Here is a 13,610-nt window from a genome sequence, read left to right as displayed (position 1 = left end):
TATTGTCTTTAATGCTTGTGTGGTGGGTTCAAAGTTGCTTTGCCTTTTTTGTTTTTGGGTCCATGGGGGCTTGATTGTTGGAGAGTAGGGAATTTATGTTAAAAATAAGACTTTAAACGGGAGTCTTTAAATTAGACAACATGTAGAAGACCAATGAACTTGCATGAACCACCACGATACAAGTCATCCTACTGCAGAGGATATTGCTAGGATTTTATAACCAATTTATCTCTCCAGCATGTGCACAAAGTGGATAGAAGACACTTCAAGACTTAGGAGAGAGAACATTGAGATGTATAACCAACAAATCTCATATATAGATATGGAAGCACAACACAAAACTTGTCTAAATATGTACCAACACTTATAGCATATATTTGTTTAACTAGGCAACCTAAATGGCTAATTTAAGATGACTAATTTAGGATGGGCAACATACAATGACTAATTTAGGATGGGCAACATACAATGACTAATTTAGGATGTGCAACATATAATCGCTAATTTAGGATTACCCTAAATTTAGGATAACATAAATTGCCCATCCTAAATTAGTCATTGCAAAAGTGTATGTTGCACCCTAAATTTGTCCATGTGCAAGATACCCCATTGGTGATGCATTGCCAAAGTGATTACCATATGAATCATGGTCATCCTAGCTTGTTGAGTAGGAACTTGTCCAACATTGTGCTTTCTTTTTCTCACATTGCCCATATTATGGGCTTCATGAAGGAAGTGTACCTATTTCTAGACGGCCTAACTAAAGTGATAATGCATTGTCAATTGGCTTAGAAGTACCAATCAGCTTAGATGGAATTCGTAGAAGTAATGTTCTACTATAAATGCTCATCAATCTATGAGATGCAGTACAAGTGGCACTGTTGGACTTTCAATTGACAATTGAGTCCTTAAGTATTCTCCCTCCATTGACTTTGGAATATTCTCCATGTCGAGTGTCTTGCCATTGATGTAGCCAAAACCATCATATAAATTATATAACTAAGAATTGTTGGTAGAATATCTCCATGACTTTGGACCGTTCTTTTTATTGCTCGAAGTCCCTTTGTTTGTCGACTCCGTCAATCTCTAGGCTTATTATAGCTTAAGACTTCTGGCTATGGCTTGATTCATGTTTTGTGCTTCACTTGGGCTTTCGTTCATTGTTGGACGCCTTCACTTCAGGGTTCAACATTACCACCAACTCTAGTTGAATCCATGTCCTCATGGCATTAATGGTTCTTACTTTCTCCATTTGTCTCTATCAAGTTTCATCCGCCCATTTTGAAATGGGAGGCATAGCATAGTTTACTTGATTTGCCTCCAAATCTATGACCTTGTACATCTTGTTATATTGGTATTTACATGAGTTTGTCTTTACATAGAGTCTAGAAAATAATCATCTCCATATCCGTCATGGGATTAATCATATTCCGGGGGGGATATTTTTGTTAGCTCATGTGGCTTCGTGAGTTGCATTAGTAGATATTCTATAATCGTTTATAACTCATCCCTCTAGTGTCAAATTCTGTCAAAGATTTTTGAGGCTTTGCTTGTGAATTTGCTTGCACCTCCTTGAGTTTGGCCTTAGAGACAAGTAGTAAACAACTAGATTCACTTCAACCTCTAGTACTTGGACTCTCACCTTCATCTATATGTTTCCTTTGCTTACTTCATCCAACTTTGTCGTTCTTTCCTCTACTTGACATTTTTTCCCCTTGTTGACTTGTTTGGATTTTGCAATGTTGTTTCAAAATGAATCAATTTTTTGATTTGTCTCCTCTTCCCTTTATTTTTCTCTTGAATCTACCTCCTTTGCTTCTTCGCGACTCATTTTCCATTGTCTCAACCTCTTTCCCATTTCTTGCTTCATCCAACTTTATCGATGTTTCCTCCACTCGGTGCTTTCTCCTCATGATGGCATATTTGGATCTTTGTTTCAACTAATCAATTTCTCAATTTGCCTCCTCATCTCGTTTGTTGTGCTTGTGAAGCTTCCTCCTTTGCTTCTTCCTAACTCCTTTTCCCTTGTTCTTTCTCGACCCTAGAGAATTGCGATTGGCCTTTAGTTTTTGCATCCCTTCCTCATCGATCCTAAACTAGAGTCCATTACACCCCTAGCCTGGAAGTTCTCCACCACATGGGCAATGGCATTCACAATACACCATTCGTCGTGCTGACGCTTAGGTTGATCCGTGGAATGTGTGGTAGCCCATATTTGCCATAGGGATCCACCTGTCTAATAGTAGGTAACCGTCATGTGGACTCTTGCTTGGTTCTCCATGTTTTCCTTCTTGGATGTATGGCTTCCCCTTCCCATTCATTGCTTGTGGCTATTCAGTCACTCTGGTTCTATTTTGGGTATTGGTTGTGTTTTTGTCTCTTGTATTAAAGATGGCTTGCATGGTCTTTGTGGTGATATTTCAAACAAATACTAAGTAGAAATTTTGCAATCACGACTATCTTTGGTATTTGTTTCACTACTACTGCCAGTGTACATAGATTTACACTCATGCGGTAAGCCCTTTGCTTACATGCCTTCATCTCGATGATTTGCTCTTTAATGTTGCCTGCCATCAACTCGGCTTAATTTATGCCTTCATTTTTAGATGCCTTAATTGTTTTCACCATTAGGTGTCTAGGCAAATGTGTACAGTGACTTATTCTCCTTTACTAGTGGTAGCTTGGATACCTCGTCTCCTTTTTACTAGTCCAAGATTTTCTTCTTGCCCTTCCCTATGAAGGAATGTTCCTTTGAGTTGTATGCTCCGTATAGCTTCTTTTTGCCGCACCTCCTTGTTGCAAACGTGCATCCATGAAGTGTCTCAAAACTCGTTTAGCTATGTCCACATGAGCCAATTCATTTGCTTCTTCACTTTAGTCCTTTCCATTAGTTGGTAAATCACCATCTTAGTTGGATACTTTACGTCATTAGTCTTCAACTTCTTGGAGGCTGACGTTGGTGCCTTCTCCTTCTCATCCCTCTTCTTTGTTGATTCCTAACCATTATATGCTTTTCTTAACATATGTTGCAATAAGCTTGGTATGAGAAATTCTATTAGCACTATTTCCTCCTGATCGAATGCTAAGAGGCATGTGCTTCATGTGACCTTGAACACTGAGTGATAAGCCCATAGCATGGTTTGTAGCTGATGATCCTAGTCATTCTGGTTTTGTTCATGATCTTTGTGGTGATGGTGTGATTAGCCAATTTGTCCCTTCATTTGTCTAACCAGTGGAGGGTGATTCCCTATTCTAGTTGGCCAGAAGAGCATTGCCCTCATCGAGCCGATGCAAAGTGAGCAGAAGAGAGAACTATAATGATGGACAGAAAGTTTCTTTTTATTACGGCCAAAACATCTCAAAAACAAACCTCCCTTCGCTACACTCCACACACATGAGCTATGTACATTACAAGAAGGACCATAACTTCTAGGATTGTAACACCTTATATACAAGACTTTATTCGTGGTAGATACTACCCATCACATTTCCAACAATTTTGCACCTCCCTTGTCAAAAGGGAAGGTGCCTTTACTTTGTATATGTCTGGGCTAACAAACTTTTCCTGGACGAATCCTTTGCACAACCCTCTACAACATCCTTAATCTAGCGGGTTAAATCATTATCGGGTCCTCTCTCCATGGCTGTTTTCAACTTGCCTTGACCCTTTGATAGTCGGGTCCTTAGTCGACTCTCTTGGTCATGTAGCATTGCCCGACTCGCCGCCTAGCGCTTACTTATATATTCTTATACCAAAACCTTGTGTCATGTTGTTCTTTAAAGACTTTGTTTAAGCCCATTTGGTCACATACTTTGTTGCCACCTTGACATTTCATGACGTTGATTTTCACTGCATACTTGCTAACCTTCTTTGATCTTCATCTCACACATCAGTAGTGAGGTGTTTGCTACAAGTACTTGGCCCATAGATCATCGTTTGGCAATATGAATTCATTAGCATGCAATTGACTTTCCTTCCACAATTCAATGTATGCCATGAACTTGATCTTCCTAGGTTACAAAGTGTAGTGGAATAGTAGTAATGACAACTTCTCTGGTTAAAGAGACACTTGGGCTACACCCACTTTGTAGATGGCCGTTTTCTTATGATACTACCACATTAGCTTTGCCACATCTTGCATCTTAACATTGATTTGCACTAGCATGTTTCTGGGAGTTGCTAGTATCTCTACCTTACTTTGTCCCATCTTGCTTCTTCATCAAGATGGGGATTTCTTTGCCATTCATGTAGACTCCACCCTATCACATTCCTTCATTAACACATCTAGAATAGAGACTTCCCTAGCAAGATCCCCAAATATGTTGGCTATGAATTTGTGCCAATACTATGATTCATTTTGATTTTTTTTTTTGGGTAGAAAAAAAAAGTTTTCTAAAATATTACGATCATCATATACTTTGTACACATAAGGTCTTCGAAATACAAAAGGCCCTCTCAAAAGAGCAGTAAACATCCTGAGATCATGATTTCTCCTTGTCAGACCAACAAAATCTATTGTTGTTGACCTGGTAACCTTCACTTAGCATTGTGATAGAGGAACAAGGTGCCCCTTTAGGCTGTGGGTTCTTCTTGGGAACAGAGAGAGTAAGAGCTATGCTTGAAGGTCAACGCTGGAGTTGGTACACCACCTTGCATCCCTGATGTGGTCCTCAAGTTTAGATTGTAGTTGTGAAACCTGATCATTATAGTTATGGAACTCTCGATCCAATAAGAATTCGGCCTAGACCACAACAGGTAGTGTTCAGTTAGTAAGAAAATATCTTTCATACCAATTTAAAAAAACATGATCAGCATGCATGACCTTATCATTGAATTGATAAGCATTTCTAGCAATCCAAATAGACCATAAAGCATGTGCCTTGATGTATACTCATGTGGCATAAGAAGGTTTGAGTGCATCTCCCAAGAGAATTGACCTCCAATTTTGATTGGTTCCCCTATCCTTAACTGAATAACTTTCTAGACTTTTCTTACTTTGGGGCAAGCTATTAACAAATGGAAGATGTACTCTTTGATACCAAAATAGTATTTGGATGTACCATCTCCCTTACCAATCCTAAGGCTTCTGCAATTAGTCCAGATAGCCTTGTGCAGAATTAGCCATAACAAAGTGGACATTTTCTTTGGGATTCTTCTATCCCAGATCAGTGCAAATCTATTACCCCATTTCCTTTCAACATCAGCACTGTTCCATTTGGCATTGAGTTTGGACACAACCTCTTCAATGCCTTCAGTAAAAGTGGGGATAGGTAAGAGGGATGAACAGCCTACCCAGCTGAACTCTCTATTGAAGTTTAGGACCCTATCCCCTTTCCCCTTGTCCCCTTTCCAAGTGATGTCCCCCTCCCACATCTGTATCCTGCTCATAACCAGCTCTTGGTCTACATTACTAACCTCTTCTTTAAGAGATGCCATGCTTTTAGGAAGTCCTCATCACTTAACTATTGTTTGATGAAGAAGATAAACACCCAAATTGAATCTAGAGTCATGAAGCTCCCTTTTCCAGAGAGGATAATGTGACTCTTGATCTGTTTAAATGCCCACCAAAGTGTTTTCCAAAACTGACTCCCCTTGGTTATGCAGGGTTCTGGGTTGCCTATAGCTGAGAGAAGAGGAAAGTCCTTCCACCTAAGGGCCCTGTAAGGTCTGGCATGTTTGAAATTTTTGAGGAGTTTAGTCCAGTCACTTTCAAGAGAAGTGATGGCTTTTATTATCCATGTGGCTGCCAATTTATATGCTACCAACTATATATTAATAGCTCCCAGCCCTCCTTCCTTTCTGGGCCTGGTACAGAAGGCCCATTTGACCTTGGCTATTCTTCTTCTTGTGTCACACCCCCCCCACAAGAAGGATCTGCAGATTCTTATAAACTTTTCTAATCCTCTTTTGGATGGACACCGGCAGGAGAGATAAAAGGTAGCTATTGGGTATATGCAATGGTTTAGCACAACCCTCCTCCCTGCTAAAGTTGCTTGCAAACCTCTAAGCTTGTCTTTTTTTTTTTTAAATTATCTAGAAACCATTCCCATCTGTCTTTCATCTTAACTTTGAAACCCATAGGGATACCCAATAGTCTGAAAATCTACCCATGTGGAATTCTTTTGCAGCCCATCTGATCCAAAAGGTTTTGGGGGTCACCTTTTAACAGGGCGTATTTAGTTCTTGAGTGATTTATTTCAGATCCAGATGCCATACAGAAGATGTCCATACATTCCATAGCTCTTTGTATATCTGCACCTATGTTTCTAATGGTGAGAGTGGTGTCATCTACAAATTGCTGGTTCACTAACTACTTTCCTGAAGGGAGCTCAATACCTTTAATTTCACCCTTTGACACTTGATCTTTTATCATCCATCCCAAGGCATCATCAGCTATGGCAAATAAGAGAGGGGCCAAAGGGCACCCTTGTCTCATGGATCTTTTTAGCATGAAGCTCTAAGACATCTCTCCATTCACACACACCTTTGCTGAGGCATTGGAGAGTAGTAGGGCCACAAAGGAAGTGAACTTGGTTCCAAGCCCCAAACTGTTAAGGGATTGCAACAGAAAATCCCAATTTAGCCTGTCATATGCTTTGTCAAAGTCAATTTTTATTTAACACACCTCTTGATTTCTCTCTTCAGTATGTGTCAGCCTTCCCATAGATTGATAATTACCTCCAAAAGATGTCTGTTTTTAATAAATCCTTTCTGTTCCTACAGAATCCAATTATCCATTTTACACCTCAATCTCAATGCAATAGCCTTAGCAAATATCTTATAGGAACAATTTAACATGGTGAGGGGTCTCCAGTTTTTTAGGACTGATCTTCTCCCTCTTTTGGGATGAGCTTTATCACACCTCCATTTAAGTGGCTAGGTAGAGAGCCATGTTTAGCACTCTCTCTCCAAACTGCCAATAAAGAAGGTCCCACTGTGTCCCATAAAAACTTGTAGAACTCCACAGGAAGCCCATCCTCTCCAAGTGTTTTGCCATCAGCCATAGAGAAGGCGGCCTCTTTAAGTTCCTATAGAGAGAGGTCATTTTCCAGTTGATTTCTATCTAAATTGGAAACTTTGCTTTGTCTGACTGTTTTGACATCTGTCTCTAGCCTCCAAGACTTTATCATCTATTGTGTCCACTGTAGTTAACAAGTTCTTGAAATGACTAACAATGATGTCCACATTTTCTTCTTCTGTTCTCGCCACCTCTCCATCTTCCTTCTACAGCAGAGGAATTTCCTCTTGGTGTCTCTTTTTCTTGATCCTCATGAAATTTTCCTTAGTTGGTTTGTCTACCTTTCCTGCTCACCATTCCCTAAAATAAATCTTGGCATTATGGATCTTAATCTGCTCTTGTATCCTTATTTCCTTTCTTTTATCTAGTAGTTGTTGCTGGGCATTAATGTCATTCATCCTTAATCTTTGTTCCAGTATTTTCAACTCCATCTTCAGCTTGTCGATTCTCCTTGCTCTGATAGTAGCTCTGTTTTCTCTGGCCTCCTTTAACGTTGACTGGAAACTTTCTATAGCATCTTGCCAACCCTAAGAATATGATTCTGTTGCAAAGAAGTCCAAATTCTAGTTTTCTATAATCTGTTTTTGTATAGTCTTCAGCTTGAACAAAGATGGATCAGCCTTAAACCAGGGTTTCCTTTTTTCCCATTTCCCGAATCAATCCAAGCTAAAACTGGCTTGTGATCTGACAAAGTGAGAGAGAAAAAAGTTCTTTGTTTGACTTCTAAAGCCTGATCAACCAGAGATTGAGCAATGTAGACTCTGTCTAGTCTGGCTTCTCTCCTTAGAATGCCTATCTGTCTATTACACCACATGTAGATGCAGGGTGTTCCAATGTCAATCACTTGCAAGTTTTCCTTGAGATCTTCCCAAAGTTGAAGTTCAGGACCTCTAATTACACAGCCCTTTTGTAACCATCTGTCTTTAGAGCTCTCTACCATATTAAAATCCCCCAAGATGACACAGTCACTGCCCAAGTTCATCATTGAGTCCCATGTGGCTCCTCTGTCCATTGATCCTGTTGGGGTGTATACTGACACTACTGTAAAAGAGAATCTTTTCATCTTGCATTCTAGAGCCAGCCATCTCTGATTTAGATCCTACTAACAGTTCATGATACAATCCTTGTAGTGAGAAAGTATTCCAATTGTAGTGCCTTCTCTGCCTTCATCATGATTTGTAAAGTACCATATCCTCCTGTTGTCAACATTTTTTAGTCTGCTTTCTAAGGTGTCATTGATAACTTTAACTTCTTGTAACACAAGAAAAGAAGTTCTTCCTCTGATTCCCCATGTTGAGAGATATGGTGCCGTGAGCACATAGATTAAAGGGCTAAGGTATGGTATAGGAAAGAATTAAAGTAGCCACCCTAGGATGTGGACTACAAGATGTGGAGATGTGGATTGAGGATATCCACAAGGAGAAATGTGGATGAGAGGATCCCACATGGTTGACTATTCAAAGGGCACTCTCTATATAAGAGGCCTATCACGTATTGTTGAAAACCTATTGCAAGAGATACAGATTTGCTATCTCCCTCTCATGTCTTATTTAGTGTGCTTTGAGCCTCCTTAGTTCTTCCACTGATCTTGTGTGCACTAGGCTAGTACGATCCGCACTTTGTCACCCCAACCTCAGATTCCCTCATACTAGCATCCAGTTGGTTGACCTCCTCTTCAAACTCCTTGGATCAGCCAGGCTTAATTTCAACCTCTTCCATTTTGGCATCCTGTATCCATTGCTCAGTTTTTAGGTCTATGAGTGCCTCAAATGCATTGTTTGTGACCAGTGGAAAATTGACTCTATATTTCTCTTATTGAACCTCAGGCATCCTCTGTTCCTCCGACTCCTTCACTAACCCCTTATTTGTCCCTGCCTCTGCACTTTTCTCAAGAGCTTGATTTTTCTATCTGCCTTTGGCAATCCACTTGGGCTTGGGGGGATGGCTGGCCTATTGTTGAGTTGGTTCCAGAGTTTGCTTAGGTCTAATCCTCTTGGGGAAGGTGCTTACAAACCAGAGGCTGTTCGATAAAGACACTCCCATTCCTGTTTACAATTACCACTGTGTCTGGGAGTTCCTCAGCAACGTCTAACCTGACACAAACTTGGGGGTGACCTCTAGGATTAATAAATTGTTCCTTCTCTACATCAATGACTTGACCTAAGCTTCTGCAGAGGTTAGGAGCTTGGTTTACCAAAGAGAAAGGAAGGTCAGGGAGCTCTACCCAAACAGGAACAAAAGTAGATCTAGGCTTGTCAGGATTGAAATCCTGAGACCAAAACTCTAAATATAGAGGTTGATGTCTGATAGTCCAGAGGGCATGATGGTGAATAGCCTTCTAGGCCATATCCTCAATTTCAAATAAAAAGAAGAAGAAACCTCTTCTCAAGAATCTAACGCTGGTGACCACTTAGCCTTTTCTTATCCAATTATTCCTCAGCCACCCCTCAAGAAAGGCACTTGGAGGTCTAGGTCCTGGGAGATATCCTATTAGAGCATGAGATTTCAACCAATCAATAGATTTCTCTAATCTATCGTCATCAAGAAAGGCAGCCACTTTACCTTTAACAGGTGGCTTCTCCTCATCTTCAAGCTGTTGATTCTCTTACTGATGTTGTCATGAGTCTTCTGGTGCATTTCCTTTAGCTTGTCCTCTATAGATTGCTGGATTGGTCCCTCCACTTGCACCGGCTCTTGCTAACTTGGTCTCTCTGTTTGAGCAGTCATTGGTGTTGATAGTGGGGGAGGACGTACTTCTTCCTGCATAGCTGCCTGCTCTACGCCCGTCTATGGCATGTGCATAGGGACTCTTGGAGGACGGCTGTAAGTTCTCTTCTTCCTGGCTCGAAATCCTCCTCTCCCTCGAGGAGTTTGCATCAGTAGCGCTTGGCCTTCGACTCTTGTTTGTGTTCCCTTCAGGTTCTCCTGCTGCTCCCCAGTTCTCTCCATTGGAGGAGGTTTGTTGATTAATGGAGTTGTGTCTCTTGTTTGATCCATCTTGCTCACCGTTGCTGGCAGAGCCAGAAGAACGATGCGTGAACCGGGGGGGTAAAGAGACCTCCACGAAATTCTTGGACAATGCCCGCGTACAAGGGCCTTGCTGTCGGCTTGGGAGGTCTACTGCCAGAGGCTGGAGACTGGGATAGTAAAGTTCCAGCTCCTCTTAGTTCATGCTCTTTAGAGGGAGAGTACTCAACAGTGGGAAGTGAGCAGCAACACCTCGAGCTATATCAACGTCAGGACTCCAGACGTCACTGTCAAGATTGTCAGCATCGAATCCATGCATGAGGGATGAAGTCACGTCGAGTGTACGTCCAGTGGAAGTTGAAGCTAGATTTCGAGGAGGATCCTTTTCTCTCGTATCCATCCCCATTTTCATCTCCCAGTTTTTTAATTATTGGATCACTCTGATTCATTTTGATTTGACATGCATACAAGTTGCCCACACTCTAGGCTCTATGAAGGTATTATAACTATTTCCGATGGCCTAATGGAAGCAATTGCTCACGATATGATGCATTCATTATGCATAAATCCCATTTCTTGTTCTTATGAAAGACGCAACCATGGATGAATGCAAATCTCTACACAAGTGCACAATGCATAGATTGCCAATGGCTTTGAGTAAATTTGTAAAAGACTTTAACTGCTCATTCATATGCAAGATGTAGTACAAATTGCATTTTTTGCACTTAACACATTCATTCATTTGTCTTCTCCACACTCACCTGTCTATCCTATCTCCATATTCGCTCATGCAGACTCTTTGCAATCCTATTCGAATGTTGCAACTACAAACATTCCCTTACATCTCTCCCACACCACAGTGCAACAATTGCACACTTGACTTTCTATAGTCTACTACGTAATGACTACTCCCACCACAACCAACCATGTACTCTATTAACTCTGAAACAACCACTCCTATACAACTGACTAGTGATTCCTTAAGTACTCCCCCCCCCCCCCAAAGATTGGTGTATTCCCCATGCTGTGGGTATCTTGCCGCTCATGTAGTTGGAACGGTTAGTGTAGATCCCATCAAGACTGCATCTTGAAACCTTGTTAAGAGATTGATGGCAAAATCACTCTATGAGTTTTGGTCACCCTTCATCTCGGTGCACCTCTGTGGCTCAATCCATCAATATCAACTCTTACTACAACTCCATCCATACGACTCAAAATTTTGGCCTCTTTTAATTCCTCATTGTTTTGTGCTTTATCCTTGGCTTTGGGGCATGGACTCATTTGAGGAATCAACAAATAGCCTCCACTTGCTTTATAGCCTCACAATCCAACCTTTATTGAGATAGTAAGGAAGGAAAAGTGCGTACCAAAGGGGTATAATCACGGAAAAGTGCGTATCAAAGGGGTATAATCAAACTATCATGATTTCCATGCAGTGGAAGGATGACCAACGCATGTAAAAAATAAGGGCAACAAGAAAACGCCAAACCTCACAGTGATATGGATGTAAAGGGCCTCAATTATCTCAATCATGCATAACTTGTCCACGAAAAGAATGAGAAAGTATAACAAATAGAACAATGAAAAGAACCTCAATACACCTCCACCAAACAAGCAAACAATACAAAACATTGCTAAAGTGCATAACAACCAAAATCTTGTATATCACATTTACCATAGGATTAGAGAAAACTTGTGGCAAAGATGCCTTAATATTTATTGCATGCTTACCTTAACATAAAGGCTCCAGTGAGATGCTTGGAAGAATGGTAAATATCTATTTTACATAGGATAGTCTAGCCAGGTTGGCTAGCTTTATGTTGGGAACGATAGAGATTAGCACAAGACCAAATCTTGATCCAAGTTGCGTTATCAATTAACATCAAGTTGCACTATGAGCCAATCCTCGGTCAAGGTAGACCTACCCTCATGGCAACCAATCTATTGCCTATACATATCAAACATTGTGCTTGCAATTCTAGTCCTCCTCCAACCCTTTTGAAATCACCCACTATGCACATGTCTACACAACTATGTCTAGGCATGTGTAGTCTTCGACCATTGTAGGCCTTTCATCTATGTACACCTCAATGTCCTCCATATGATACGGCATGTGTAGTCTTCTATCATTGTAGGCCTTTCATCTATGTACACCTCAATGTCCTCCATATGAGCGCTCATCAATAGCATTGACTAATTCTAACACCCCTTCTTAGTGTCCACACTATGAACCCCTACCCATGCATTGTATGTAGCCCTCCATTTGCTCTTTGGAAAGACCAACCCTTTGCGAACATGTAAAAGGTGTTCTCTACATCTTAGAGGCTGATGTTGATGCCTCTCCTTCTATACGCCTTCTATACATCTTAGAAAGTTGATATGGAGAGATCTTTTTCATGCTTAACTTTGTACATCAACACACCAAACAACCTCATCATCTCTCTCTTCTTTGGATCTTTGATGTTCAATGTGAAACAACGCAATGCAACTAACACGGCTTATGAATTATCTTGAAATTGAATTCTACAACAAAAGCATCTACCTTATCAAACTCAATTTCATGACTTTTGCTGATCAAATAAAACAATGCTTGATGATCCATGAAGAACACTAAATGGTCGAAACTTCTAAACATTGTTTCCTGTAAGTCATGAATTAATTCTTCTCTGCTATTGAAAACATTCGCTTAGCATAGAAGATTGGAAAATCCATGTTTTCTTTAAACTATTAATATCAATCCGATTGCTAGCCTCGATGCATCAACATGCACATGAAAGATCTTGTTCCATTGGGATTTTTTAGTATTGGTGACTTCACTGCCATCTTTTGCAAAATTTGAAATGACTTTGGTTTATTCATCATTGCATTCAAACTTCATTTTCTAACTTGTAAGTTGATGCGATGGTAGTACCACTCCAACGAACTTCTTGATGAATCATTTATAGAAACTTGGGAATCCTACAAATAGGCAAACTTGCCTGACATTGCTCAAATACTTCATCTTTTGAAAAGCATCAATCTTTGTTTTCTCCAACAATACAAAAGACACAAGACACCCATTTGTATAGATGCAGGAAGGTTTAAGTCTGCCTATACTTATGGAATACCTTCTCAAGATGCTCTGAGTGCATTGGATTCATAATGTATGCATTGATAAGTCGTGCAGAAAGATTATGGAGAATTTGTTGATGTATCACAATAATGTCTCCACCATGAACCTCTGAACAATTGCTATCTCATTTCTTAATAAAAGGGCATCACTTTAATTAAGAATGCCCCCCATTCAATCATGAAATTGATCTTTCGCCTATCTTCTTTAGCCAAGGTGATCTCGATTTACCTACTTTACCTCTCCAACATCTCATGTCCTGCTACTTTATTTAGAATATTGTAAAAGGACAATGGAAAATGGTATTTAAAGTCTATTCATTCACCTGGACAAAGAGGAGCCAAAAATGGCATTTCTAAAGGGTTCATTGGGGACGAAGGGTAGATGAAAATTCAAGAGCCTACTTATTACATCAACAAAATTATTGGCAATGGTTGAATAACTAAGAAGCAAGCCATCAAAGAAAACAATGTAGGTTTCAAAAGAAAGCCAAAGTTGATACTTGAAGAGTTCAT

The sequence above is a fragment of the Dipteris shenzhenensis genome, chromosome 27 (assembly GCF_047967505.1).
Source record: "Dipteris shenzhenensis isolate YYH24624 ecotype China chromosome 27, Dip_SZ_1.0, whole genome shotgun sequence".
In the NCBI taxonomy this organism is placed as follows: domain Eukaryota; kingdom Viridiplantae; phylum Streptophyta; class Polypodiopsida; order Gleicheniales; family Dipteridaceae; genus Dipteris; species Dipteris shenzhenensis.
Note: the sequence above shows the minus strand (reverse complement) of the source record.